The sequence below is a fragment of the Urocitellus parryii genome, chromosome 1 (assembly GCF_045843805.1).
Source record: "Urocitellus parryii isolate mUroPar1 chromosome 1, mUroPar1.hap1, whole genome shotgun sequence".
Lineage (NCBI taxonomy): Eukaryota > Metazoa > Chordata > Mammalia > Rodentia > Sciuridae > Urocitellus > Urocitellus parryii.
Genome location: NC_135531.1, coordinates 77,422,906 through 77,429,393, shown reverse-complemented (window position 1 = coordinate 77,429,393; position 6,488 = coordinate 77,422,906). Strand labels below are relative to the sequence as shown.

The 6,488-nt window shown below is 39.3% G+C and overlaps 1 pseudogene; it reads right to left on the bottom strand.

The window, feature by feature from the left end:
- Positions 1-576: 576 nt before the first annotated feature.
- Positions 577-1,582, bottom strand: LOC113180754 (heterogeneous nuclear ribonucleoproteins C1/C2 pseudogene; annotated as a pseudogene).
- Between the last annotated feature and the right edge of the window lie 4,906 nt (positions 1,583-6,488).

Sequence of the window (6,488 nt, the reverse complement as noted above, 5' to 3'; positions counted from 1 at the left end):
ACCCACAGTATCAACTTTAGAAAACAAAGACTACTACACTAACTATTCTTCTAAAGAAGCACTTAACATGCCAGCTCTCATTCACAAAAATACATTGTTGTATTTGTGTTGAACAGCTCTACACAGGACTATTATGTGGGGGATAAAACACATACCTCTAACTCAATGGTGCTCTCAGGTGCTACAACTAAATGAGATTGCCTTTGCAGTTAGTTAGGGAAGCAACTACTGAAATCATGTATCAATGGAAAGAATTGTACTCCCTGCATAACAAGAGATTATTTTGGAGACAATTGATAAAAGCATATATTCTTTTTATTGTAAAGTCATGAAGAGGTATCAAAATTAAAAGCAAAAATTACAGAGTAAGACTTAACAAAACTGCTAGGAGCATCAAAGGAAGTGAAAATGGTTCTAGACATAGGGCCAAATGAATTAATGAACATGGGAAGGACAAAAATAGAACAGTGAGCATGTGCTGAAGATACTAGGGAGAGGATCTGGTGAAATTTTGATCTTAGACAAGAACCTCGGTAAAGAAATAATGGGATAAGATTTCTAAACCCCACTATGTGTTTAAGAGTCATGCAGTTCTTCCTCTGCCTCTATTTGATCATTCTTGATCAACTCCAGCTGGTCATCCCCCATCTTCATTATCGTCATCATCCAGTAGGTCCCCCTCCTCAGCAGAGTCATCTGTACCCGCCTCAGACTCCATCTTCACATTAGTCTCATTGTTCTTTAGGGAGCTGCTTGTTTGCTCTGCTCCTTTTCAATTTTTTTTTCCAGGCTTTCCAAAAGAGAATCCACTTTTTGTTTTATTTGGGTCAGCTCCTTCTTTATGGCCTGAAGGTCATCTCCTTTCAACTTTCCAGACTTCAAAGAAGATCCCTGCAGTCTGCCCTTTGAATTGAAGCCACTTTTACCCCTTCAGGAGTTGTATCCTGATACACGCTGGCATTTAGAGGGTACCACAGCCCTAACAATAATAGTAGGAGGAGGAATTCATGCTGGATAACTATAAATCCTGTTATAATAATCCTGTTGAAAGTCATAGTCCAAGTTAAAAGAGGAGATTAATAGAGGAGACAGAGAAGGGTGTTCTGGTATTGACCCGTACATCTCCACTGCAGATCATTTCACACCTGCTTTTCCTCTGTTCACTTTTGGTTCTGCAGCCATTAGTATCCAAAACCTGCCAGCAATCATTCTGCCATCCTCTCTTGCTACACAACCCCAAGCATTTCTCTCATTTATATACTGGATGATGGCAAAAGCCCTTATGGACAGAACAACCCACAATTTTGCCTTACTTTGAGAAGATTGCCTCCACATTAGACTTCTTGACCACCAGAGTGTTGAGATTCCCAATGAATACATGGGAGTTCATGGATGGAGGATCTGTCTCGTTCGGTAATGTGGCTAGCCATCATGGTTGATAAAGTTCCTCACAAAGGCGAAAGAACATCACCCAGGAAGGGTGTGCATCTGTTCTGAAGGCCCCTCTGGTTAATGCTGCTCTGGGCTTGGCATCCATGTTGCTACCAGTGGCCTCTTTTTCTATCACAAAAATTAACACCATCCTTTGTGGGAGAATCTCTACCAGCCCGAGGCTTTGAGTGATTATGTGGAACAAAGACCACATGCTTTTCCCCCTGATACACTTCCCCAGTTTCCACCAAGATGTGAAAGACATATAACTTAAGTGAAAAATAAAATTTTGTTGGTAAGGCATTGAAATTTTGAGGTTGTTATTATAACATAGCGTAGTTTAACCTGGTATCTCATTATAATATCCAATTTCACTGTATTCAAATTAAAATGTTAGTTTTCAAAGCAAGGAAGTATTTATCAGCCAAGTTCCCAGATGCCCAGTCAAGGGCCAACCTTGCAAGCCAAAGTTTTTAAGGATGTTGGTCTCAGATCAGCTTGGTGAACTCATTACTGCACAGGGGGAATAATGAAAAAGGAAATGCCAAGTCTCTGAATTAAACATATGCACACAATCTACTGCCTTCTCCTTTAGTGCTGTCCTTTTGAGAAAACAAACCACGTTGTGTACTCTCTTCAGGCATACAAAGGAGAAAGAAGAACAAAGAAGAAGCTGAGCTAAGCACATGAGGCGGAGTGAGTAAAGGTTAGAGATTTTAAGAGGCGAAACATTTTTTGTTCCCTCCTGACTTTTACGTTCCAGGTGAAACTCTTGAGCCCTGGGCATTAAGCAATCATACATACCTGTTAATTAAGGGTGGAAAAGGACATGTAAGCACTGAACACCAGGTAGGCTGCATTGAGCTGGAAGCAAGCCTTGGCTATTTGTTTCAGGCCAGGCTTAGCAAATATACACTGAGTTACTTGGGTCCAGTAGCAGACCCAAAGAGCTTTTGGTGATATGAATCATAGGATTCAGGCTCCTGCTTCTTGACCTTGAACGATGTTCAGGAAATTCACATTGGTCACATTTGGTCTCAGCAGAGTAAGAGAGACCTAGAGTCAATGGAGAGCAGACACAGATAAGGTAAGGACTAAATTATAGAACAAATATCTTTTGGTACTTTGGCCTTTTAACTTAAAGCAGTAGATAGAGTAATGTTTGCTGCAATTAGAGATATTGATAGAAGTAAAACTAAAACTTCATATGTCCCCCACATGGGCCCTTTCCAGGATCCTGAGGTCCTAAGAGACACTAGTAATGTGCTCACATGGTTATCCTTTATACTCACACAGAATATATAGAGAATATATGTAAGCTGGATGCAGTGATGCATGCCTATAATCCCAGCAGTTTGGGGGGCTGAGGCAGGAGGATTGCAAGTTCAAAGCCAGCCTCAGCAACTAACTGAGGTCCCAAGCAACCCAGCATAACCCTCTCTAAATTAAATATAAAAAAGGGCTGGGAATGTGGCTCAGTGGTTAAGTGCCCCTGGGTTCAATCCCTGGTACCAAACCAAAACAAAACAAAACAAAAACAAAAACACCTGAAAATGTATTTATATATACTGTGTGTGTGTGTGCGTGTATGTGTATGTGTGTGTGTGTGTGTGTAAATAATTTAAGAACAAACTAAAAAATGTGGAAAAGTTGTACAGGGTCACTCTATATCACAACAACCATTTCAGTGTATATTTCCAATCTGATGTCCATCAGCCTCTAATGCTTTAGTGTATATTCCTGCAAACAAGGACTTTCTTCTCATAATCATAATTGTAGTCATGAAATCAGAAAGTTTCTGATGGCATATTACCATCATTTAAAAATTTTTTTAGTTGTAGATGGATACGATACCTCTATTTTATTTATTTAAGGTTTCTTTCTTTTTTTTTTTAATGTTGTACAAACAGTCAAACTCAGTGCTTCACACATACTAGGCAAGCGCTCTACCACTGAGCTATGACTGCAGCTCCAACATTATCAGCCAGCCTGGGAAAGTTGACCCCCAGATTCTGTCCTCTTTAATTCCTCTTTTTTGTCTTTTTTAGTTACACATGACAGTAGAATATATTTTGACATATCATATATAATGGAGTATAACTTCCCATTCTTGTGGTTTCACTGGTCATGTATTCATATATGAATATAGGAAAGTTATGTCCAATTCATTTTACTGTCCCATTCCCATCCCCACTGTTCAATTAAGTGAACACCCCCACCCCTAGCCTATTGTAAGTTAGCATACGCACATCAGAGAGAACATTCGGCCTTTGGTTTTCTGGGATTGGCTTGTTTCACTTAGCGTGATAGCCTCCAGTTCCATCCATTTACTGGCAAGTGTCATAAGTTCATACTTCTTTGTGGCTGAGTAACATTCCATTGTATATATGTACCATATTTTCTTTATCTATTCATCTATTGAAGGGCACCTAGGTTGGTTCCATAGCTGAGCTATTGTGAATTGAGTTGCTATGAACATTGACCATCATTTAATTTTTAAATCCAGTTCTGAATCAAGGTTACATTTAGTTGTCAGGAATATTTAGCCTCTGTCAATCTGAAATAGTTATTTGGTCTTTCCTTAACATTTAAAAACTTGACATTTTTGAGATGATATGCCATCCATTTTGTGGAATGTCTCTCAATTTGAGTTGTCCAATGTTTCCTCTTAGTTAGTTTCAGTTTATACAAAAAGTAGAGACTAAACTTTGAGTACTGGTGGGCTGTAGAGCTACCTTTCTGTTCCTTTCTCCCTGGCCAGAGCTTGCCTTACTCTATGACCTTGCCATCTACCCCACTAGGAACACTTTGAACTACTGTGCTCCGTATCTCCCACTAAAGTCCCCCCACTTCAGGACTGAAGTGTTTATGGAAAAAAGAGAAGAAGGAGAGAAATTGTTATAGTAATATGTTTGGGGAAAATGTATACAAATAACAATTTAACTTCAACTTGAGACCATTGTCTCTTTTCCTTCTGTTGCAGGCACTTTTGGGGTTCTGGCTAAGGATATGTTGAGTTGGAAATGAGTTTAGTTTTAGTTTAGTGGTATATACTTATATGGTTTATAGCTTCCAAGAGTATTCCTGCTGCCTACTGAGATGACTTTCTGTGTACACCAACGTGAGGGCCAGGCGTCTATCAAAATGTGAATATGGACTGAAGCATCTGGCATGAGAATGATCTCTGAGTAATGGAGGAGAAGCCTGATTTGAAATGGATAGAGCCAGAAGTTAGTTTGTGGAAATTTCTCTTATCATATTTTTATTATATTTATAAAAATTATAAGTATGAGGACCTTTCCTCATTGATAGTATACTTGAGGGTATATAATGTAAACTATAAATCCACCATGTGTCTTTCTTGATAGGAATTTCATGAAATAAAAAACACCAGAATTCCCATGTCTAAAGTACATAAACCTGTACCAGGACTATAAACAGTGAGTTTGTTAATTTTGAAAAAGTAATGGTATAAGAAATATTGTCATTATAAAAATCATAAAGTGCACTACCAAGGAATACAGAGTGTCTAACTGGAAATTGTCCATGACAGGTTTGGGTAAGCAGTACTCTCTAGGTTGCTCCAAATTCCATTCTGCACTCTGGGTCAGAGAGGGAATGATGGAGGGACAAATCTTGTATTCATGTAACATATCCTCATTCTCAAAGTTATTCCATACAATAGTGCTTGAGAAAGTGCACCTCAAGGCTAATGCTTAGCCAGTGTCACTGAAAATAGCCACTGAGGCACAAGATTAGAAATACGTGCTCCTGAGAGAACTCTAAGTCAGTAGAGACTCTGCTTAGTCAGATACAAAAACTCAGAATTGAAATAGCAATGAGGAGATTTTAATCAACAAGAGAAAGACATCTGGAGACTGAGGCCTCTACTTTCTCAAATTTTGAAACTTACAAGAAAGCATGATGATCCAGTTGCCTCTGTCTGAAATAAATACATAGGTGCTTCTCTTCCTACCCCTGAGATTGGTGAAACATGATGTCCAAATTTACCTCTCATGAAAAGATTTTTCCAAAATGAATTTGTACTTTCATAGGTCATATATTGGGCTGTCTGCCCTGACTGACAGCCAGCCTGGGAAAGTTGACCCCCAGATTCTGTCCTCTTAGATCCAAAGCCTATGTACTGAACTCTGGGAATACATCTTTTCTTGGCAGTTGCTCCAGAATACAAACAGTTTGTTTCCTAACTTGGGTAGGTAGGTGAGAGGCCAATACTGTAATAATGTTCTGGTTCCTTCTAACACTTCGAATTCTTTGATGAATGAAATTCATCATGGGAGATGAATGATTAGCACCTCAGAGATCCTAACAGAGTGACCTATTCTAGGGGAGAGACAGGCTACAATAGGACCCCCTGCAGCAGAGACTGCTTAGAATCAGCAATTTGGAAGGACTTCATTTTTTTTTTTCATACAAGGGCAGAAAAATTGAGTTTTGAACTTTGAACTTTTGATTTTTTGAACTTTGATTTTTGGATTTTGATACCTTTGGACTTTCTCTTGCAATGGAATTTAATCTCTGAACATCAGTTTCTAATAGACCTTGTTTTATAATCCAGATATGGAAAAGTTGGTTTTTGATTTTCATTGTTTGTTTTATTTTTGATTAAGTCCCCCTCATCCTAACAGGGGATAGAGTCTAGGAGTAGTAGTTTAATTGAGGTCTCTCCACATGAAACCCCCCAGGGGTAAGGGATATACCTTCCTGCCTACCATTCTGCTGAGCCTGGTATTTCTGGCAGTGTGTGCTGCACTGAGTGTGTGCTCTATTTTTTTAATGTCAAGGTCTCCACATCTCTTGTGGGCACGCCTCAGCCCAGTGATCGACTTCACACCCTCTTGTTATGGAATTGCTTAAGTTCACACAACTATTCCTAGGGAAGATTCCCAGTGTTTCTCACATATGTTCCTGGAGGTTTTTCCTGTGGCCATTCAAGATGTGGCTTCTGATGCTTCTTCATCTGGTTTCCTCAGGTCTTGGTGAGCAACAGTGCTCCTGCCACATGCCCTTTAAGACACTGTTTCCAGATTGTAAAT